Here is a 24,466-nt window from a genome sequence, read left to right as displayed (position 1 = left end):
ATTCAGAATCATAAAATGAAAGTTCAAGCACTATATCAATTGAACCAATTATCTCCATCCAATAACTATTTTGGTTATAAAGAAAAGTATAAAATTTAGCATCAGTTGAATTTTATTTTGATTGTTCAAATTTTAAAGAATAATGTAAGACTTAGTTGGTTAATTACCTATATAACCAATGAAATGAATATTGATAAAACTCTAAATTTTTTCCTATATATGAAAATGATCTCCAAACGTAAACATGCACTATTGTATGAATACTCACATCACCTGCATTTCATAGAGATTAAACAAAAAATATATTTTAAAATGATTTTATTTATCAATAGTAGAAATGTTTTTTCCACACGAAAATATGTAATATGTGATGATTATATTTTTTAGATGAATAATATAATTGAATACACTTTTTCAAACTCCTGATTTTATGTTTTGTGATTTAGTCATTTGAAAGTTGGCTTCTAGGTTTTCTTTATTTTGATTCATGACTTCAGTGTCTCTCCAGGGCTGGCCAATGTCAGTCACTTTGAGAGATGAGTGGTTCACATGAAAGAGGTTTGTTTACGGCTACATTCTAACAGCAAGCACGCAAAGAAGAAGAATAAATTGTTCAATCTCACGTACCAATTATACGAGTGTTTGTTAAATTTGCCTAATATTTTCCTTCTTTCCTATGTCATTCAATTATTATTGCAAGGAAATAGAATAGTCTTCTAAAATTAAATATTACCAGAAGATGTCCAATATTTTGTTGATCCTCATGTGAAAGACTTTTAAATAATTAGATTTTTCCCCAAGTTGAATTGTTCAGTTAGAGGAATTTTTAAAGGTGACAGATTTACATCATTTTTTGTAACAAATTACACAATGAAAATCAGCTATTATGTGTTTCTCAAATGTTCGCTCGTCGTAGAAAACATTTCTCTTTAAAATCAGCCACTGCTTTGTTCACTACAATTTCATTTTAAAAGGTGCCATCTTTAAACCAAGCATTCCAATTTATTTAAAAATATCTGCCCAGTTAGCCAAGCTGGCAGCCTGCTCCCATCTCAGAGCTAACTGGCAAAGCTGCAACATTTGCCTTTTATAGAAGAAAACTGTATCCCTCATCTATACATTTAACTCCCAAGTTAAAAATGTCCCATGTATTTAAGCATCATAGATATTTTGTGTTAGAAAAGATTTTCATTACAACTTTCCTTTTATTAAACATTTAGCAAACCTTTCATGGCATCTCTTTTACAAAATAAATTAACTATATTGAAGATACCCTGTGCACTTGGGCACATCTGTCTTCAATATTTTAACTGGTCAGAGCTTGTCTATAAATGATGTAGCAGATAAATTTCACATATGGTGCTATCTTGATAATTTTAGTTGGGAATCTTTTCTCTTTTCTTTCTCTTCTTTTATTTTTGGCTTCTCCCTCACCTCCAACACCCTGTCCCAATTCCAGGAAATATAGCCACTTCATCAGTGATTACACTTACAATTTTGTAAGTTTTTATTGCACTTGTTGTTTTCGTTTGATACTATGTTTTGGTTAAAGAAGATTACTGGTGTTGCATGTATCAACTTTTGAGTTATCTGAGGTTTACACCCAGGCATACACACATGAGTACATCTTTAAGAACTGCATTACTGAAACAAATATTGCAATCTAAAATCTGTTTAAGATACCCATATTATTATCCAATATGGGAGAAATTATCTCAGTTTGTAAATTTTTGTCATATTATCATCCAATATGGGAAAAATTATCCCAATTTGTAAATTTTTGTCAATGCAAAGACAGTGATATGGTAACTAAACCTTTTTTCCTTTTGTCCCTCTGCGCAAGGCAGCCTCCCCCAACTAGATTAATAAACTTTAGCCAAGGCCTCCATGAAGTAATAATGTTTAGCTGCCTGACGATTGGTAGAGGTGTGCTATCATCATGTTGCAGATGCTTAATTTTGAATTGTTTTGCCAATTGAGATGGTTTCACACAGTCAATAGTTCATTTTTCAAGGCATAATCTTCATAAAGGGTAAGAATTAATGTTAAAAAATAGTGGCAATGATATCTACATTTCAAATAATTTACTTGATAATTTCATATTATGCTGGGGTCACCTTCTTCATAATCATAATTAAGGCACCATTTTGTTGTAACATGGTTGACAATAGGCCCATTCAAAGACATTTTCTTGTAGCTTTTTCTTGCATAGCGTATTAGGAATTTCTTCAAGCTCCAACGTTTGCAGGACTTTTGAAAATAAATTTTCCTTGTATATGGACACCGCTGAGTTGCACTAAGTCACAATATGATATATACAGAACAACTAAAGCAGCCAGCATCTTGTTAGTGGTATAACCCTACCATGCTCGGGATACCTGAGTACCATTAATTGTAGGCCATCATCTGACCTTGACAAAGGATGGGCCCAAGGTCAACCCACATATTAAGTATGCATACTCATTTTTGAGATTAAAATAAATACAGAAAAAGTTGTAGAATTTTTTTCCTGGAGCCCAGTAGATCCTGCAATTCAAGTGATATTCACATCGTACTGTGAAGCCACTGGTCTAAATCTCTCCATACTAAATCTGAAGTTTTAGATTTTTAGCCTCTATAGTTTAAAAAAGTTCTCACATCTATGGGCTCTGGGCTGGAAATTCTGAAACTAACAAGAGTCAACAATGAGATAGTCCAATAGTAGCTCAAGAATGCACATCACCTTATTCCTTCATTTGAAGCAGATAGGAACATTTTTCTAGTGATTTTTAAATTGTAGTGGTCCCATCAAAGAAGGAGCCTTTTTGCTGGGCGTGGTGGCTCATGCCTGAATTCCCAGCATTTTGGGTGGCCAAGGCGGGCAGATCACCTGAGATCAGGAGTTCAAGACCAGCCTGGCCAACATGGTGAAACCCTGTCTCTACTAAAAATACAAAAATTAGCCTGGTGTGGTGGTGCACACCTGCAGTCTCAGCTACTGGGGAGGCTGCAGCTGGAGAATCGCTTGAACCTGGGAGGCAGAGGTTTCAGTGAGCCAAGATCATGTCACTGCACATTCCAGCCTTGGCAACAGAGAGATTCCATCTCAAAAAAAAAAAAAAAAAAAAAAAAGGTGTGCAGGGGAGGGACTTTTAAATTCTTGACTTCTCACTCTTTATAAACTACTTTGGAAGGGTGGTTTCATTCATTCTCATACTTTTCCATTAAAACAGTCCTTAATCTGAATATAATCAGGGTTGAGATTTAAATAAAAACAGAGACTTCCAACCCTTTTTTAAAATGAATTTTTAAAAGAAGATAAAAGAATCAAGGGGAAAACTAAAGAGATGGCCCTATTTCCTAGAGTTAAGCATGCAAATCAAAGGACAGAACACATGGGTGAAGAAAACTTCTCAGCAGGGTCAAATCCACAGGAGATTCTCATTGCTACCGGATCACGCTGTCCTCCAAAGACAGCCCGCTCAGATCAGGTTACCATAGTTTATGTACTTTATAAACTGAGCAAGATAAATAGTGTGTTAAGGCTTTATGGACTTGTTATGACAGCTAATTTTGTATTGCCTGACATAGTATCTGAGCAAATGTACAGATGTTCATTCATTTTCACTCCACTATAGATACTGTAAATTGAGTACCTCTGGAAGTCCAGCCGTAACAGTTGACAAATATCCCTGCTACCTAGAAGAATGAAAGTTGTAAGTCACTGGACTTCAACCAAGAAAGTTAGCAGGGAACATGGGGGCCCATGCATCTTTTTAATGACTGTATTGCAGAAATCTACTGTGGGTTTCCTATGACAGTCTACCTGGTGGCTCAGAGGACACCTAATGAATCAGCCATAACTTTAAGTGACGTAAGGCCTGACAAATGAGGGGCTGCTGGCGTGCCTTTGAGTTTATCAGCCTCTCCGTGAAACCACCCATTGTGATCCAAACCTTGCCTTTGTTTTCTCCTTTACTGTGATCCCTTCCTAATTTTAAAAGGGTCAAATAGCTTTTACTGAACACAATGGCATGCAGTCCTTCCTAAAAGTGTCACATGGCACATGACCCTAGCATATTTTCCTGCTCTTGAAGCTGACCAATCATTCTAAAGGGATTGTTTCCCAAATGTTATTCTCTGCAAAACATGCCAATATTTATTTGATTCTTATCCACAGGCTACTTATGACAGTTCATCTTTGATTTGAGGCTGATTAAAACATAATCTCCATGATAAAATACCAATTTTAAATCTTTTCCATTTATTAAAGGGAATGCAGGAGTATCTCATAGCCTATATACATCAATAATTCCATGTCACTATTTGAACTGCTTATGATTTCCCATTTTCCATATGATTCTTGATTCCCAATCAAGAATCTCATGATTGTTGGTTTTCTTGGGGTGTATTTTAAACATCTTTGAAAATAAAGAATTTTAAAGAATATAAATGATAGAACTGATTAGATTATATATCTATCTCATGTGCGTTTTTGTTTGCTTTGAGTGTGCGACTTAAAAATGTTTATGTCATTTTAAAGAGTAGAACAATAAATCAGTATCTTCAGATGCTCTTTGAGATTATCACGTCCACATTTGGTGTGTGTGTGAGGGTGTGTGGGACTTCTTTCACCCTTGGCTATAAACCAGAGGAAAGCAGTGATTAAGGTAATTGTGATGTTATGAGGTTTTGTTGTTTTTCACTTATGTATATGTTTGTTGTTTGTTTTTGCTTATGTATATGTCTTTATGTATATATTTGCTTTTTAATGATAAATTGTGAGGAACAGAAACCAACACCAAAAAAGAATTGAATTGTAAATTGAGCCTAGTATTTATATTATTGTGCAAACAATGTGAATAAAGCAAATTTCTTGTCATGATGGTGCTTCCCTTTACTGGAAAAACAAACAATAAAAAATTAAGTATATACTACAATCTGAATTTCTCTAAAGACAAAGCAAGGTAAGATAATACAAAGAGAATATGGGTGACTTTCGTAGAAGAGTAAGGGAGAATATCTATGTGCACAAATGCAGAAAATAGTGAAAAAACATTTTTTTAAATATGAGTCACCTTTTTAAGCAACAACATTTAATAAGATAGTATTTAAATCTTAAGTATCAGCATTGCTTTTACCTCTAACTGTGTCCCAATATAACACACAACCAAATAACACTTTAACATCCATCTCAAACTTTTTTCCATTTCTAGTTTGCCAAAATTTGTGGAAGCATCCTTCCTGTCAATATAGTAAGACAGTATTTCAACTAGACAAAGAGGAGAGATTTATCTATATGCACTTTCATCCATGCCTCAGTTGATTTTATGTTGCTTTTTTTCATATTTCTTTTCCTATATTCCTGAGGAAATATTTTCAGAAAGAAATTTGGAAGGGTAAATGATACCTCTATGTTGAGAACCAATGGAGATGTTGAAGTAGGTTTTCTTAATGGAGAAGAGACATTGTAAGGTTCTTCAGAGAAAGTGTTGACAGATAATGATAATGATGATAATGATGGTGGTGGTGGTGGTGATGAAGAAGATGATGATGATGATGATGATGATCACAGAATCAACCAGAATGATGTTAAAGGGGACAAAAGGACCCAATAGAAAAGTTGGATATTACATGACATAAAAACAGAGATGACATTAGTCCTGAAGTTAAGGGGCTAGCTCATGCTCTGCCTTTACTTAACCAAATGACTCTGGGTTCCTCCCTTAAATTACCTGAGAATTGGATTTTTCTAATGTGGGCAAATGGGAGATATCAAGGCATGTCTGCCCTTCCCATAGGTGAGTAGTAGATTTTATTATATATGTAGTACTTTTTGCTGAGCCCAAAGATTTTTTTCAGCCTTTATTTTAGATTCAGGGGATACATATGCAGGTTTGTTACCTGGGTATACTGTGTGATGCTGAGGCTTGGAGTACAAATAAACCGGTGACTCAGCTACTGATAAGTACCTAAGAGTTAGTTTTTCACCCCTTTCCCCGCTCCCTCCCTCCCCCATCCAGTAGTCCCCAGTGTACCTTATTCCCATCTTTACAGCTCTGAATGCCCAATGGTTACCTCCCTCTTATAAGTGAGAACATGCAGTGTTTGGTTTTCTGTTCCTTTGTTAAGTTACTTAGGATAACGGCCTCTAGCTATATCCATGTTGCTGCAAAGAACATAATTTCATTTTTTGTTATGCTGAGCTCAAACTTAATTCCAGAATACAAGGTATATATTGTAAATTGATTAGATATACCCTTAAAGATGAAAACACATCAAGGATATTTTTGGTGGAGTGTTAGGAGGCACAAAATGTGAAATTGAAAGTATTCTAAGATCCAACATTATATAAATGGCAGTATTTCTTTCTTCTTTTAAACTGAATAATTTTTTTTATATATACCCTAAATTTCTTCATTCATTCATCTGCCTATGGACACTTATGCTGATTCTATATCTTGACCACTGTGAATAATGCTACCATGAACACAGGAGTGCAGATATCCTCAAGGGGGGCTGATTTCCTTTTCTCTGGATATGTAACCAGAAGAATTGCTGGATAACATCATAGCCCTAAAAGAAAAATTAAGGAGCTTCTATACTGTTTCCTTATATAATGGCCATTCCAATTTACATTCCCAACCGTGTGTTTTCTTTTCTCCACACCCTCTCCATACACTTGTTGTCTCTTCTCCTTTTTACAATAGCCATGTTAACAGTGAAATGATATCTATTGTGATTTTAATTTAATTTGCATTGTCCTGATTATTAGTGATGTTGAGCACTTCTTCACATACTTGACCATTTTTATTTCTTCTTTCGAAAAATGTCAATTCAGGTCCTTTGTCCATTTTTTAAATTGGATTATGTTTTATTTTTGCTATTGAGTTTTGTGAGTTCCTTATTAATTTTGAACGTTAACCTCTTAACAGATACATGGTTTACAAATACTTTCTTCCAATCTATAGCTAGATTATATACCATGACAAGTAGGATTTATCTCTGGCATGCAAGGTTGGTTTAACTATGCAAATCAATCAATGTGATACATCATATTAGAAGAATAAAGACAAAAATCACATAATGTCAACAGATGCAGAAAAAAGAATGACAAAATTTAACAACTTTTCATAATAAAAACTCTAAAAAATGTATATGACAATATTCTTGACATAATAAAGGCCATTTATATAGAGCTTATTGCTAACAGCATAAAAAATTGGGAAAAACTGAAATCATTTCCTCTATGATCTGATACAAGGAAAAGACTTTTTCACTTCTTTTTAACATAGTACCAGAAGTACTAGAAAGAACACTCAGACAAAAAAAAATAAATAAATAAATAAAAGGCATTTAGAAAAAAAGAGGTAAAATTAGCCCTGTTTAAAGATTTCATGATTCTGTAGCTAGAAAACTTTAAAGACTCCATACACACACACACAAACACACACACACACATGCACACACATACACAAACTGTTAGAACTAGTAAATAAGTCCAGTAAGGTAGCAGGATACAAAACCAATATAAAAAAATCAGTTGCATTTAATTACACTGATAAAAATATATCTGAGAAAAAATAAAGGAAACAATTCCATTTATAATAGCATCAAAAAAGAATAAAATACTTGGAAATAAATTTAACCAAATTAAAAAAAATTTACACTGAAAACTATGAAACATTGATGAAATAAATTGAAGTTACAAATAAACGAAAAGATAGATCATGTTTATAATTTATAAAAATTAATATTGTTAAAATGACCATAAAGCCATAGCAATATACAGATTCAGTGCAATCCCTATCAAAATCTTAATAGCATTTTTTTACAAATATAAAAGGACAGTGCTAAAATTTTTATGGAACCACAAAAGACTCTGAATAGATAAAATAATCCTGACAGGAAAAAAAAGTTGGAGACATCATACATCACACTTACTGATTTCAAGTTGCATTACTGATAATCAGAACAATATGGTGGTGGCATAAAAACAACACATGGACCAGTGAAACAGAGTAGAGAACCCAGAAATAAATCCAAGCATGTATAGTTAGCTGATTTTTACAAAGGCACCAAGAAGACACCATAAGTAAGGAAAGGATAATCTCTTCAGCAATGGTGTTGGGCAAACTGGATATTCGTAGGCAAAAGAAGTAAGTTAACCCCTTACCTTACACCATACCCTAATGTCAAATCAAAAGTGAATTTAAAACCTGAATATAAGACTTGAAACCATACAATTCCTGAAAGAAAGCCTAAGGGAAAAGCTTCCTGATATTGACCTTGGAAATAATTTTTTGGATATCACACCAAAACCACAGGCAACAAGAGCGAACCTGGACAAATGATCTGAAATCAAACTAAAACGCTTCTGCACAGCAAAGAAACCCATCAACAAAATTAGAAAATCCAAATGCTCTTTAAAGGTTCTCAAACAACAAGAGTAACTGAAAGATTAATATGAATCTTATTTATACTTAGCCCAAAATCGATTCCATTGAAATATAAAATAACTAAAATCTTAAATTGTGATTAAGATAATCCTTCCCTACTATATCTTCTGACCTTATTACTTATATTCCTATTTCTCCATTGTCATATTTAATAATTATTTCTGTTCTATAACCATAATTTCCATGATTCTCTTTCTTTAGTTTTATGTTTAAGTTGATTCATCTTTTCTCCAATTTTTTTACTTATTTATTGGCAAGTGGGAATTAGTGAATATGTATTTTATTTAAAAAACTCTTGCAATCTATATCCCTTGAATTACTAAAGTTAAAATATATGCATGTGTTCTTTGTATTTGAATAACCATTTGGCTTGTTACTTTTTGCTATATTTACTTTTTAACATTTTGTTTTTTAATAATTATAGACCCACAGGACATCTCAAAAACAGTCTATGAAGTCCCTTGAGCCATTCACCCAGTTTCTCCCAATGAGGACATCTTATATTAATCTGGAATAAGATCAAAGCTGGGAAACTGGCATTGGCACAATATGGTTAACTGGACTACAGTCTTTATTCAGTTGTTACCAGTTTTTCATGCATATATTTGTATGTGTGTGATGTGTGTGTGTGTGTGTGCAGTTACATGCAATCTGATCCTGAGTGTTAGAACCACCACCATCGGTAGTCAGATGAGTCATTGCTTTAGGCCAGTGGTCCCCAAGCTTCTTGGCACCAGGGACTGGATATGTGGAAGATGGTTTTTCTATGGACAGGGGTGGTGGAGATGGTTTTTTGAGATGAAACTGTTCCACCTCATATCATCAGGCATTAGTTAGATTCTCATAAGAAATGTGCAGCATAGATCCCTCACATGCACAGTTCACAATAGGGCGTGCACTCCTATGAGAATCGAATGCCATGGCTGATCAGACAGGAGGTGGAGCTCAGGCAGGAATGCTTGCTCACCTGCTGCTCAGTCAGTTCCCAATAGGCCACAGATCAGTACAGCTCCACAGCCCCGGGGGTGGGGGACCCGTGTTTTAGAGGATCTCTCACTGCAGCCAGTTATATCTCCATCCCTGTTCCCTGCAACTACTTATGTGTTCTCAATCTCTGTATCTTTCTTATTCCAACAAAATTATATAAATGGGCTCATGTGGCGTATATAATTTGAGATTGATTTTTTCACTAAGCATAATTCCCTGGATATTAGTTGTTACAAGCATCAGAAGTTTCTTCCTTTTCATTGCTGAGTAGTTTTCCATGGTACGGATGGCCTATGCTTTGCTTAACCATTCAGTCACTGAAAGACAACTTGGTTGTTTCTGGTTGAGGGCTATTCTGAGTAAAGCTGCTATGACCATTCATGACTAGATTTCTGTGTCACTAACAGGTTTCCTTTCTTTAAAACAAATGTCCAAAACTGCAAATGCTGGGTTGTATAACAAGCATTTTTTATTTAAAAATCTGACAAACTGTTTTCCGGAATGGCTTTGTCACTTTCCATTTCCACAAGCAGTGTATGAGTGAGCTAGTGGCCCTGCAGCTTCACCAGCAGTGGGTATTTTCACCTTGTTGGCAGATGTGTCCTAGTATTTCAGAGTGATTCTAATTTGTATTTCCTTCATGGCTAAAGATATTGGGCATCTTTTCACACCCTCTGTAGCGAAATGGTTGTTTGTACCTATTGCCAAGTTTCTAATTGGGTGGTGTGCTGTTACTGCTGTTGTTTTATACTTCAGACTTTTGAGAGTTCTTTAAGTTCTTTATATATTCTACTTACAAATTCGTTGACAAATTTGTTGTTCACAAGTATTTCCTCCAAGCTGTTACTTGTTTTTTCATCCTTTTTATGGTCCTTTGGAGAACAAACATATTTTAATTTTGAAGAAGTTCAATTTAGCAAATTTTTAATGTATGGATCATGCTGTTACTGCCACATCTAAGAATTCTTCACCTAGTGCAGGTGAAAATTTTCAAAATTGCTTTAGTTTTAATTGTTCTAGGCCTTTTGCCTTTCTATGCAAAGTCCAGAATAAGCTTATCTATCTCTACAAAAAAGTTCTTGCTGGGGTTTCGATAGGCATTGCATTAAACCTGTAGATAAATTTAGGGAAAATTCACGTCTTTAATATGTTGAGTCTTCCAGTTTATGGACACTGCATGTTTCATATTTATTTAGATCTTAGACTTCATCAGTGTTTTATAATTTTCAGCACTCAGACCTTTTACATGTTTGGTTTGATTTATACTTAAGTATTTCATTGTGTTTATTTTTCATCATCAGGTAATTGGAAGTGAAGTTCCAGTTAAAATTCTGCTTTTCAGACACAAAGGCTGCCATTCCCCCTCTGCCTGGCTGCCACTCCCTCAGGAAAGCATTTGTAATTGCAAAGCATCTCTTTACCTGGGGAAAATTCCAGCACTGAGACAAGCTAGTGCATAGTCGTGTGCATGGGCTGTTTTTGAATGGGGAGGGGGCTACAGAACGTGGTGGCCTTGAGTAGGGTCTCTGAACAACAGCCGCAGGCTGGCCCTCACCTTTCACAACCTCTTCCTTTCATCCTCACTTAGGAACCGCAGACTTTCTAGAAATACCTGGGTTGTCCTTAGGGTTTCTGTCAGTGGATAAAGAGGCCATAGGTTTTACAACAGAATGAAAGTAACTTGAAGGACACAGGGAATCAGTCTGCAGTCTCCTTAAATGTTCTCTTTGGATTCAGAGACACCAGAGAGAAGGGTATCTCACAGCTCTTGTAAGGTACCACGTGCCTACGCTTGGTTTGAGTGGCCGTTTGGATGTGGAATTTTTACTTTCATCAGCAGTTTCCTTGTGCAGAACACACGTCCTGAAGGGCTTCAGGGTGTCCGGAAGTTGAGGTGTGACATGTTGCAGGGACCAGTGCGTCATGAGTGAGGGAGACGCAAATCTCTGCACCCCATGGGATCATCCACATGGCCTGTGACGCAGAGATGGCTCTGCAGCCTGAGAGTCCGCTCCCTGACAACCACAGGGATCTGGAATAGAGAATCACACTTGTGAGAGTGCGTGTACATTCATATATGTAATTTTTGTCTGATTTGTGGTTCACTAGTTTTTATTGGAATTCCTTTCTCTATTTTATAATTACACTAGGTCTAGTTTTTCCTTGTGGACATGAAACCTGACCCTCTCAGTACTAATTAGAGATGTCTAATGGGAAAACCACACATTCTACCAGTGTCCACCACAATAAGCCTTTCCAGTAATTGATGTACTCCAGTGGGTCACATTTCATTACATGAGGTGACTTCATAAACCGATTTGACAGGTTATGTGACCACATGATTCATCAACTTCACAACCAGGCTTGGGTGGCACCTGGCGGAGCAGCAATGCAACCTTAAAGTGGGTGAGTAGGAAAGAGTAATTTGCATTATTTCATAAATAGTTAAATACTTTGATATCTACACTAGGAAAAAATGTACCTGCAGCTCACATTCTCTCTCAGTGCATAAAATGGAGCCTTGTGTAACACAGATGAGCTAGGAATAGGGAAACATTTTAGACAGATATTCCATTTCCTACGGACTTTGGGGAAAAAGTAAATGCTTGCTCCCTAATTCTCAGTGAAGACTCTTGGTAGGACTTTCATTACATAGAAGAATAAGACGGCAAAAAATCTTCACATCCCCTTTGTAAATCTCCTGAAGTCTTCTCTGTTAAGGAAAATGATGCCCACATTACTACTTATAAAGTGATTCTATGTGGGAAAAACAGATAATATTCATGCTAATCATTTGTTGTGAAATTTGATTATTGGTAAATTGGATTTTGGTACTTTTTTTGAAATTTGAATCAATGTAGATTAATAATTATAATAATAAAAGATGTATTTTCTGGTTTGAATGTGTTTTAAAATTAAGTTTCCCTAATAAAGAAATACACTCAGGATTCTATATCATCTAAAGGTAACATAATGCTATCAATTAAAATGGTCTTTATTACTTTTTAGAGATAACTTTTTAGGTAACACATTCCAAATATCATTTGTTCCACTCAGTGATATTCACCAGCTAGTTGAGGTCTGATGAACAGATTTAGGAGACTGAAAATTTGGAGCAATATGCTATTAAAAAAAGATCTAGTCTTTTTGTGTGTGTGTGTGAAAAAGCATTCTTTTCTTGAGCACCACTGACATAAAAGACAGATGATATAGAAATGTCCCAAAAGTCAGACGCAATGGAAAAAAAAGAATAAACAGGAAAATGCCTGAATCCCCCACAGACATCGCCAATTTTCCAATCCCTGGATGCAGTTCCATAATGCAATGAATTTTATCATAGCCCTATTCACCTAGGATATGAGTGCCTGGGAAGTATAATGAATCTGAGGTGATGTGGCTCCAGCCTCCAACCCTGAACAACCAGGAGACTCCTGGAGTCTAACTGCTACACCAAAACTCATGAGCCTGATCCCTGTCTCTGCATGAGAAGTAAACTGTTTGTGTTCTCTTTGATTTCTAGTACTGCTATCAGAAGATGGCCCTCCGATTTGATGTTAGGAGCTCAGCTATTTCAGGGCGGTTCCCTCCCGCCAGCACCCTCTGATGCATTCCTATTCATTATCCCATTATCCCCTGTTTTGGGGGTGGTTCCATCCATCCAGCACCCTCTGACACATTCCTATTCATTATCCCCTGTTTTGAGGGTGGTTCCATCCATCCCGCACCCTCTGATGCATTCCTATTCATTATCCCGTTTTGGGGGTGGTTCCATCCATCCAGCACCCTCTGACGCATTCCTATTCATTATCCCCTGTTTTGAGGGTGGTTCCATCCATCCAGCACCCTCTGATGCATTCCTATTCATTATCCCGTTTTGAGGGTGGTTCCATCCATCCAGCACCCTCTGATGCATTCCTAGTCATTATCCCCTGTTTTGGGGGTGGTTCCATCTCCCAGCACCCTCTGATGTATTCCTATTCATCATCTTCTAATCTTCCCCACACTCACATTGTTTTCCGAAGATTTTCTGCTCCTGGTTTTCCTCTCTTTCCCTATGTTTCTCTTGTCCTAAGTAGCCTCAAAGTTTCCAGGACTCACTCTCCACCACACCAGTCAACCACATGTAGCTGAGTCACGCCCTGAATGTTTGTGTCCTGGCTTAGAATCCTGCCACCACTCTAATCCCTCACCAACATGTGTATTCATTGACCTCAGCCTACCATTTATCATCATTTCTTCTTTCTCTCCTATTATGCCTGTTGTTTGACCTCACTGAGGCTTACATCATGCGCCCATGAGAGTATACATTCAACCCAGTGCCTCTGTTGTACCTACTCTGGAAAATGACACTGTGTTTCATGTAATAAGTCTGCTGAGGAGCACCTAACTATTTTGCCATGTTGCCAACCCATTGCTTCCACCCATCAAATGCCAGCCCTTGATGATTTCATGTGCCTGCTTTCTCTAGGCAACACCAACAATTCCGAAAAATCACACAACTGTACAGATCGGTGCCTTTAAAATTCCTGATCTCCACTCTAAACTGGACAATTATCAATAATATTATCTGTTAACATTTATATATTTCCCTTGACAAATCCTACTCCCAAAGGCTAATTCAAAACTTTCTTCTTTCTTAAAACTTCACACATGACTACCTTCCTAATCAGTCCAAGAAAGGCATGTCTTCTCAGAGTATATAGAACTGTCGAGAGAATCAGGCTGAAGATGGAAGTGTGAAACATCTCTACCTACCTGAATGGCAAACGAAGACTGAAGAAAAAAAACTTTTAAGAGAGAGGGGTGTGAAACACAGACATGAATCTCTACAACTGTCATGCAAAATAAAGAGCTGCTCAAATCGCTGAGCCCAGGAAGGTGCCATCCACATTGGTTGTGTGCAAAGATGAGCTTCAAGAACAAGAACGATGCCATGTCACACTTTTGATAAGAAACCAAAGGTGGGCAAGAGGAGTAACTGCACGTGTACACCATGTCTCAGAAAAGCCAACAGGAAGAGTGCAGGAAGACAAATGAATGTACACGGGCATCAGCTTGACCAAAACTGATGATGGTTGAATGCCAAGTGATCCCACAGAAATCTGCCTCCTTACAAACTACACATGTGTCTCCAGCTCACCAAGCAGCTTGGAATGCAGAACAATAAGTGGAGACATGTTCCAGACCAAGGAAGGCAACAGGTTTCATGAGAAATCATCCTGAGTCAACATACCTAAATTAAAATTTCCTCTGGCCTAGGGCAGGCCTCACTCTGTTCCTCCCTACATAATTCTTTAAAAATATCCAGATATGACTTTACATTCAAAATCATGAAAAAAGTAAGGAAAATGGAGTGAGTATAGGTAAAGACAGAATAAGAAGAGTGAACAATTCCAGAACCACTGTGTGAGCAGAGGGGCACTGAGGAAACTCATAAAGATTTGGAAAATAAATCTTAAAAGGATTAATTTAAAACCATGAATACAGTGAAAATAATTTTCAGCAGAGTCAAAGCAGATTCAACATCCTTGACCCAGATATGATAACTCAAGCTGTAGATGTTTCTGTGCTGTGATTCCCATTTATAAAAATGAGCATTAGGAGCCTTGAAAGAGAGAATACAACGAACAACTGACCGGAGTGACAGGAAGGGGAGATGAAAAGATATATGGCTTTACAAACTATGTAATCGAGGTTCCAGTTAAAGTGGACTGTATTATGGCAAGGAAACAAAAGACATCATGATTCTTTTTATAAAACCAACATAATTGTGATACCAGAAGCTGTCAAGGACACACACACACACACACACACACACACACACACACACACCCTGACCATCACCGCAACAACCAACAGAACCTCACTGCAAATATCAGTGTAAAATTCCTCAGTAAATTATTAACAGGGAGAATTAAGCAGTGCTTCAAATAACTAACGAGGTTCATGGATAAAAATATTCAATTATATGTATTTATTAACTAATCAATTAAATGTTAACTTTAATATAAATCATTGCAATTGATGTTAGTTTGGTATTTGTGATTAAACAAAAATACTCTTAAAATGAACATATAAATATCTTCCAAAATATAAAAATCTATGGCCAAATGTGTAGGCAGACGCATCTTGAAAGATAAGAGCTGTGTTCTATATTGAGCAATAGCTTCTAGTTATCCTTTAGCTAATTTGGCCATGGTCAGAGCCCAGAGAACTAGCAGCACGGAGGGTTCATGTTAGCCCTCAGTGCAGACAAGAGCTTGAAATACAAAGTCAGAGTAAGTCCCATTTCAACAAATCAGAGCTCATGCCAGATCATCTCCAGGAAGTAGGCAAACCAAAGAGTGAAAGCTGAAAGATGTACAAAAGGGACCCCCAGGGGTTCCTGGCCTTGACCCATTCACAGCTATCAAGAAACCCTTGGGAGAGCCACGTGATAGGACACCCCAGGTAATGCTGAGGATCTTACAGCAGAAAAGAATCATCCTGACTTCCTGCCAGGATCCTGGGAGGAAGCTGCTGGGGCGACTCCGACATCCACAGGGGTTAGCTGTCACCCAAGGGCAATGGTGATGAGAACGTGTGGACAGAGGGTGCCTGGGGTCCTTCCCTCACAGGCATCATTGAGTGCTGCAGAGGGTCCCTCCTTCAGAGACGGAGAGAGAAGGTAATGACCACCACAGGAAGGCTATCAACACCAGGAAGGGAGCACCCACGTGCATCGGGCTGGTGGTGTGCCAGGCACGGTTGGAAATATTTTACATACAATAATTTACTTTTAATAGCAGGACTTTGAGCTGGTCTTATTTTTATTTTCATTTTACAGACTCTTGCCTTCTATGTGCTCATGCACTGTGATAATGCATGCTTTTTGTCATTCCTCTTGGCCCATGGCCCCCTCAATATGCATTCTATGCATACCTTTATTGCCTGCTTTCTCTGAGTATTTTCGAGTTCAGCCTCTCAAAACAGATACACGTTGGCATATCTCCTCTTTGTTTGCCAGCCCAGATCATGGACATAGGCCAGCCCATGGTCTGGCAGCCCTTGGTTCAAGTCTCTTCCAATCAACAAAGGACTGGAGTGTTAGTCTTGGAATAAAATGAGGCAATCTAGGTCTTCTCCATCAACAGGGCAGTGGGAAAAATGGTCACTCTGTCTGGCATGGCCTGTGCAGACTTTATTTTAAAGACAAGAAGGTAATACAGACAGGAGAAGCAATAGATGAAAGGTCATCACTAACTCACAAACCTGGTTTCAGCATCTTGAAAACTATAGAGTCGTTATCTGAACTAGATGTCTAAAACAGACCACCATTTTCCACTGTGACATTTTGACATCCCTTAACCCCTTTCTAGCTCATCTCTCCTTCTAGTAATAACAGTTTATGATTTATAACATTGTATCTTTATTTTTTAAATAAATCTGAAGTAGCAAAATAGGCTTCTATCTCTGAATCTGTAAAAGGTAGCTGTTGGAGGCTATGAAGAAATACTTTTGCCAGGCACGGTGGCTCATGCCTGTAATCCCAGCACTTTGGGAGGCTGAGGCGGGCAGATCACCTGAGGTCAGGAGTTCAAGATCAGCCTGACCAACATGGAGAAACCCTGTCTCTACTAAAAATATAAAAAAATTAGCTGGACGTGGTGGCACATGCCTGTAATCCCAGCTACTAGGGAGGCTGAGGCAGGAGAATTGCTTGAACCTGGGAGGCAGAGGTTGCAGTGAGCCAAGATCACGCCATTGCACTCCAGACTCGGCAACAAGAGCGAAACTCCATCTAAAAAAAAAAAAAAAAAAAGAAGAAGGAAAAAGAAAGAAAGAAAGAAAGAAAGACAGACAGACAACTTACTTGACTTTACACTCAGCTTTATTCCCTAAAAGAGAAAAGAGTGTTTTCATACACCTACTCCCACCTGCCACATCAAATACTGTCAGAAAATACAGTCTGATTTTTACTCAACAGTTTGGAGAAAGAAATAAATTTTAGTAACATAAAGGTTTCAGTCATGTTAAAAAATTTAATTTACAAATGATTTACCAAGTTTAGAAGGATGTTCTCTCTTCGACTATTTTAGTTACTTCTAGGAGACAGCTAATTTAAATTTATAAATTGACTTAAAAACAGTATTAGATAAGTTTATCTGTTTTCTAGATAGCTGTCAACTGGTCAATTCATATTCAGTAGTTGATCTAAGCGAGAAAATAACCAGCAAATAAAATCCCCTTATCCAATCCCAAGTAGGCTTTTAGATTAGCAACATTCTTGGAGATCTCCTTGTTAAGAACACTGTGAATACAATATAAAGTTCTACATAGGCAGTCTCTGAGATGATACATTCTCATCTTGAGTATTTTAGGAAATTGAGACTGTCATATATAAGGAAACCAAAAAATATTTAAAGAAACTGTTTTCTAGATAACCCTTTATTCCCATTTATTTGAGAATACAGAGGGTCCATGTGACAGAAATTATACTCATAATTATTTAATCTCTTCTGGCATTTCCTTATGAGTTATTCAAATGAAATTATAAATGAATTAAATCAATTATGTGAAAGTAATAACAATCACTCAAAATACTTTATCTCTGAATGAGAGTAAATTGTTTCAAAAAGCTTAGCCAACATCTTTGAAAAATGTTACACCTTGTTTCCTTCTAACAATCCAGGAAATTTCTATTTAAAGAATTGTTAAATGTAAAATTATTTCAAAAAGAGGACCCTGGAGATATTTTTTTAAGTTGAACACATACTGTGTGTTTAATTTGTGTATATGTTAAGAGACATAATCCCTTTATTTATTTATTTTGGAAGAAACTGCAGACACACCTAATGCACACAGATGGAGCTCTAATTGATTTGTGCTTGTTCTCAATTTAAAACCTCTTTAAAATCAACAGTAGCACATTCCAAAGTTTAGCTTGGAGTGCCCTCTGCTGTTCTTAAGACAGTAATACAAACACAGGTTAAATTTATTTTTCTATTTAAAAGAACAAATTGTTGATAGCCTTATAACTTTAACCATATAATCATGAATGTATGCTTTCTACAGGGTCCTTGGAAAAGTGATTGCTTAGTGAATTATAACATATCTAATTAAAAAGTCTTCCCAGATAGAAGATAGGTGGATGATGATGATAATCGACAGATAGAAAGATAGATGATAGACAGTTAGATAGATGATAGATAGATGGATAGATACTGAGATAGACTTGTATTACAAAACCAGTAGATCCAAGCTTACATCTCCAATTTTTGATATAAAGATAAATTTTCCAGTGTCTGATATTAAGCTGGATGTTGTAACTAATATAATGTAGCACTGGATTTAATTGTGTCCCCTTAAAAATGCATATACTGAAGTTCTAACCCCCAGTACCTCAGAATGTGACCTTATTTTGAAGCAGGTTCGTTGCAGGTGTCATTACTTCAGATGAGATCATACTGTAGTAGCATGGGCCCTAATCTGATATGTCTGGTGTCTTTACAAAAAGCGGATATTTAAACACAGAGACACACAGAGAAGCACACAGGGAGAACACCATGGAAGGCCGAGGACTGAGGAGATGTGCCTACAAACCAAGGAACAGCAAGGATTGCCAGCGAACCCCAAGGAGAGGGGAGGGGCCCGGAGCAGATTCTCCCTCACAGCCTTAGAAGGAACCTGCTGCCATCTTGATTTTGGACTTCTGGCCTTTAGAACTGTGAGATAATACACTTCTGTTGTTCTAAACCACCAAATTTGTGATACTTGGCAATGCCAGCCCTGGGAAACTAATACCAATGCAAAGTTAGAAATGCAAAATTAGTGTTGCATTATGATTGAGAAAATTCGAAGCCCAGTGCAACAATCCCATGCGATGGTGCCAGGGGTGAGCTGGGAGCTCTGCAGCTGCTCCCTGCAGGGATGCTCTACAATCCTGCCGAGTCGGGCCCTCATCACCACTAACCACGCAGGACGCTCAAAGACACAGGTGGGCTGGTTAGAAGGGGCTGATCTTGAATTGAAACGCAGATGTGGCTGATCACTGAAACTGCCTCTTCTGCAGGCCCATGATGATTCTACTAGCTCACGTGCAGGTACACATTCACATGCATGCATGCACACACATGCACAGACGTGCACACACACACATTGTGCATATTACTATCAGCATTTTGGTCAAAACCATTCAACGTGTCTCTAGGAAGTTCCAAACCTTCCCACATTTTCTTGTCTTCTTCCAAGCCTTGCAAGCTGTTCCAAACTCTGCCCATTACTCAGCTCCAAAGTACCCCACTCTTCTGACAATTTTCTATATTAGTTCGTTCTCACACTGCTATAAAGAACTACCTGAGACTGGGTAATTTACGAAGAAAATAAGTTTAATTGACTCACAGTTCTGTGGGCTTAACAGGAAGCATGACTAGGAGACCTCAAAAACTTACAATCATGGCAGAAGTCAAACAGAAAGCAAGCACCTTCTTTACATGGCAGCAGAAGAGAGAGAGTGGGGGGCAAGTGCCACACACTGTTAAACCATCAGATCTCATGGGAACTCTCTCGCTATCACAAGAACAGCAAGGGGGAAATCAACCCCCAAGATCCAATCACCTCCCACCAGGACCCTCCTCCAATTCGACATGAGATTTGAGCAGGGACACACGTTCAAACCATATCAGTATATATCGCAGATACTAGGTTACGTGAGTGAGCATCTATGAAGAAAATTTCCTGACATGACACTGCAGCAAAAGTATGTGTACTTTTTAATTTTTGAAAGTTAATAACAAACAATCCTCCCGAAGGCTGTGATAATTTCTACTCACTTCAACCCTACACGAGTGTCATCAAAAGCAAAAATTGACAAATGAGATCTATTAAAACTAAAGATCTCCTGTATAGCAAAAGAAACTATTAATAAAGTAAACAGACAACATACAGAATGGGAGAAAATTTTGGCAAACGATGCATCTGAAAAGGTCTAATATCCAGCATCTATAAGGAACTTAAACAAATTTACAAGAATAAAACAGACCCATTAAAAAGTAGGCAAAGAACATGAACAGACACTTTACAAATGAATACAGACATGCAGCCAAAAAGCATATGAAAAAAAAAATACTCGGTGTCACTGATTATTAGAGAAATGCAAATCAAAACCACAATGAGATACCATCTCACACAAGTCAGAATGGATATTATTAAAAAGTGAAAAAACAACAGATGCTGGTGAGGTTGTGGAGAAAAGAGAACACTTTTATACTGTTGATGGAAGTGTAAATTAGTTCAACCATTGTGAAAAGCAGTATGGCCATTTCTCAAAGAGCTAAAAGCAGAAATGCCTTTCAACCCAGCAATCCAATTATGGAGCATATATCCAGAGGAATAAAAATCATTCTACCATAATGACAAATAGACATGAATGTTCACTGCAGCACTCTTCACAATAGTAGAGACATGGAATCAGCCTAAACGCCCATCAATGACAGAGAGAATAAAGGAAATGTGGTACATATATACCATGGAATACTACACAGCCATAAAAAAAAGAATGAGATTATGTCCTTTGCAGGAACATGGGTGGAGGTGGAGGACATTATCCATAGCAAACTAACCCAGGAACAGAAACCAAATATTGCATGCTCTTACTTATAAGTGGGAGCTAAATGACGAGAACACATGGACACAAAGAAGAGAACAACAGACATTGGGGCTTCCTCGAGGGTGGAGGGTGGCAGAAGAGAAAAAAATAACCACTGGGTACTAGGCTTAATACCTGCGTGACAAAATAATCTGTCACAAAACCCCTGTGACTCTGACTTCTTGGCCAGGTTTATTCTCAGATCTGATTCCTGCCATGATCCCTCGTGGAACTGTGGTACTTTCAGAAGAATGTGGATTCTGCGTTTGTAATTATAACCCTGCTAGAATGATTACTTGATTAAGGTTCACTTTACTCCCAGCCTGTAAACTTGAGATCAGCTTATTCTTACTTAAATGGTAGCACTGGCTTCCATGCTGTGCCTGCTGTCAGTAGGTACCCAGGTAATAGAGAGTAAAACAGCAAGTTCTATGTTCTGAAAATCCGCTCGAGAGCCCATGTTAGCTGGAAAGGTTTGGGGAAATAAATTACTGTCTTAGTTCATTACGGTTGCCATAACGAAATACCAAAAACTGGGTGGTTTATAAACAACAAAATTCATTGCTCACAGTTCTGGAGTCTGCAATTCTAAGATCCACGCAGGGGCAGATTCAGTGCCTGGTGGGGGCTTCCTGGTTCATAGATGCTGGTTGCCTTCTGTCTGCGCCATCACGTGGTGGAAAAAACAAGGGCGTTGTCTCTTTAATAAGAGAACGAATTTCATGTACCAGGGTTCCACCCTCATGACCTTCCACATACGAGGGTCCCGCCCGCACGACCTTCCGCGTACGAGGGTCCCGCCCTCATGACCTTCCGCGTACGAGGGTCAGGCCCTCATGAACTTCCGCGTACGAGGGTCCCGCCCTCATGGCCTTCCGCGTACCAGGGCCCCGCCCTCATGACCTTCCGCGTACGAGGGTCAGGCCCTCATGACCTTCCGCGTACGAGGGTCCCTCCCTCATGACCTTAAGCGTACGAGGGTCCCGCCCTCATGAACTTCCGCGTACGAGGGTCTCGCCCTCATGGCCTTCCGCGTACCAGGGCCCCGCCCTCATGACCTTCCGCGTACGAGGGTTACGCCCTCATGACCTTCCGCGTACGAGGGTTACGCCCTCATGACCTTCCGCGTACGAGGGTTCTGCCCTCATGACCTTTTCACCTCCCTGAGGTCCTGCCTCCTAGCCCCATCACCTTGCAGGTGAGGATTTCAACAGATGAATATGGTGGTGGGGGGGTGTAAACATTCCGATCGCAGCGGCCACCCACCTATCACCTTGGTCTGGGGTGTAGCAGGCATTGCCAGGGCTCAGCCAAAGCCGGGCTCCAGCTGCTCGTGGAGATAACAAAGGCTTCTGTGGCCTCATCTACTTCATTGTGACGAGGTCGAGGCTGTAAGGGGCCAAGTGGATGATTTAGCTCAACAGCTAAATGATGTTCTGTGAGAAAGGGACTGAGGCTGCCGTGGACAGTGGTCATCTCGGGCTTCGAAGTATCTATTCCAGCTTCCTAAGGGCTCACCCTTGTCCTGGGGTGAAATGATCCTCCCACCACGCCCACAGCCCACGGTGGAGGGGTCATTCCTGGCACCTCCTCCCGCAATTGGATTACAAGGGTTCCCAGGCCGAGTCCACTCCGCGGCTGCGTAAGAGGTGAGATGTGGGCAGAGCTCAGCCGCCTGCACCCGCTCTCCCAGGGCCCTTAGTGTTGAGCAGCAGTGGGAGAACCGTAAGGCTGGCTGGAGGCGTAGGTGGAATCCTCCGTATAAGTCTCAGCTGTCCTCTTCAGTCAATTGTGTGCGCCTACTGCACCTTTCCCGGCATGGCCGGTTCCCACCACCCCACCCCCTCCCGCCCCCGTCAGCCAGAGACCCTTTTCCTTTAACTTCTTAGGTCAATGTGAAGTCAACGTCTAATGGACCCGAGTACAGCCAAGAACACAGACCAGTTGTTCCAGGGAAGAATCTCATGGTGAAGCACTAGTGAGCGTCCAAGCAACTCCCAGCCTAACCTCAGGGGTCTGACTGTGGGGCTGCTTCTGCCACGGCTCCTGGCTGGCGATGGGGCTGTCAGCGCGTCAGCCAACCATGCATTGCAGATGCACTTTGAAGAAAATTAATGTACCTGGGTACTTATGGGACTCCCTGCATGAGTGGGTATAATTGAAATAGCCGGGACATCAAAAAGCTGGAACATTGGGAGCCTGGCCCTAGGGTGGCGGAGGCCACAACGGAGCCCCCAGCCGGTTGGAAAGAGGCTTCCTATGCTCTCCTTTCCATGCCACTGCGGAAGTGCTAGGGAACAGGAAGACCAGGGCATTGCCAAGTGAATAATAACAACCATATGTGCAGCGTTCACGATACCCCAGGCTCAGTGAGCCTTTTACTCAGGGTCTCATGTGATGCTGAAAACAATCCCATGAAGTTTAGAAGCCTGTGCACACGAAGAGAAGTGGTGTTTCCCTATTGATCCAAACTGCGTGCTGACCTGTTCCTGCCAGGGCTGCGCTCCTCCTGCTTTGCCCTGGTTCTCCCGTTCTGCACTCCCTCTTCTGCCGGGAATTCCTGGAAGCACCTTTTATTCACAGTGCCTGCTTTGAATAGATACAAATGCAATTTGTATCTTATGTAGTCCATTCCACACAATTGAAAATATAATGTAATAAAAATCAGAAAAGTAAATCCAGTAAAGTCTCTAACACATATTAGGGCCTCAATAAATGGACCCTAAGAGGGTGGGGAAATGGCTTTGGTTTTTAACTGTGCTTCTTTTGAGCTTGATGCTGTTAACTTAGTACAATCTATCAATAAATATCGTCATCAAGAAAATATTAAAGGTGTACCTGAGTCACAGGGGAGGAGGTGCAGGGCTTCTGAGAAAATGTCCTTCAGTCACCAGCCGGTGAACAATGGGACTCGTTATTGTCCCCTCGCCCTGCATACCACCAGGGGGCACTGATGAGCTGAGAAAGACTCTGTGGTCCAAAAACGATACCAAATGAAAAGGCCACTTCCCAGCCTCTGTAATAAAGGCGAAAAGCAGTCAGGGAATTTAGTCAATACCTTATTCAGATGGCGGGAGGAGAGGGGGCGGAGCAGCCAGTGTTGAAAAGGGTTTTATCCAAACCAGTTTAATATCTTAAAAAAAAAATTGTTGGGCAATTTTTTTTTTTGAGATGGAGTTTCACTCCTGTTGGCCAGGATAGCAATTTTTACTTCTGATAATTTTCTTCTCACTACTGTCAAATCAAGTTTAGCTTAAAGCTGCCTTCTTACATATTTTCAATTTCACCTAAAGGTTTTTTGGTACATTATAAACTATAACTCTGTAAACAGACCGTAGCCCATACACTGAGTTTGGCCAATCAAATGTAGCCAACTCTTTGAACCTTGTTCTAATAAGGCCAACACCAAGTTGTA

At 39.1% G+C, this 24,466-nt stretch overlaps 2 long non-coding RNA genes across 2 annotated transcripts in view; one reads left to right on the top strand and one right to left on the bottom strand.

Moving 5' to 3' along the window:
• LOC109023818 (uncharacterized) overlaps window positions 1-21,991 on the bottom strand; it is a 90,094-nt gene extending 68,103 nt beyond the window's left edge. Inside the window, exon 1 of the long non-coding RNA XR_002003270.3 lies at window positions 21,621-21,991. This is a non-coding gene — a long non-coding RNA (uncharacterized lncRNA). The remainder of the gene's footprint in view (window positions 1-21,620) is intronic.
• A 265-nt stretch (window positions 21,992-22,256) lies between these two features.
• Window positions 22,257-23,793, top strand: LOC109023819 (uncharacterized). The gene is made up of 2 exons (XR_002003271.4): window positions 22,257-22,700; window positions 22,941-23,793. It is a non-coding gene; the product is annotated as an uncharacterized lncRNA (long non-coding RNA).
• The last annotated feature ends 673 nt before the right edge of the window (window positions 23,794-24,466 follow it).

The sequence above is a fragment of the Gorilla gorilla genome, chromosome 19, assembly GCF_029281585.2.
Source record: "Gorilla gorilla gorilla isolate KB3781 chromosome 19, NHGRI_mGorGor1-v2.1_pri, whole genome shotgun sequence".
Lineage (NCBI taxonomy): Eukaryota > Metazoa > Chordata > Mammalia > Primates > Hominidae > Gorilla > Gorilla gorilla.
Note: the sequence above shows the minus strand (reverse complement) of the source record. Positions and strands in the feature narration are given on the sequence as shown.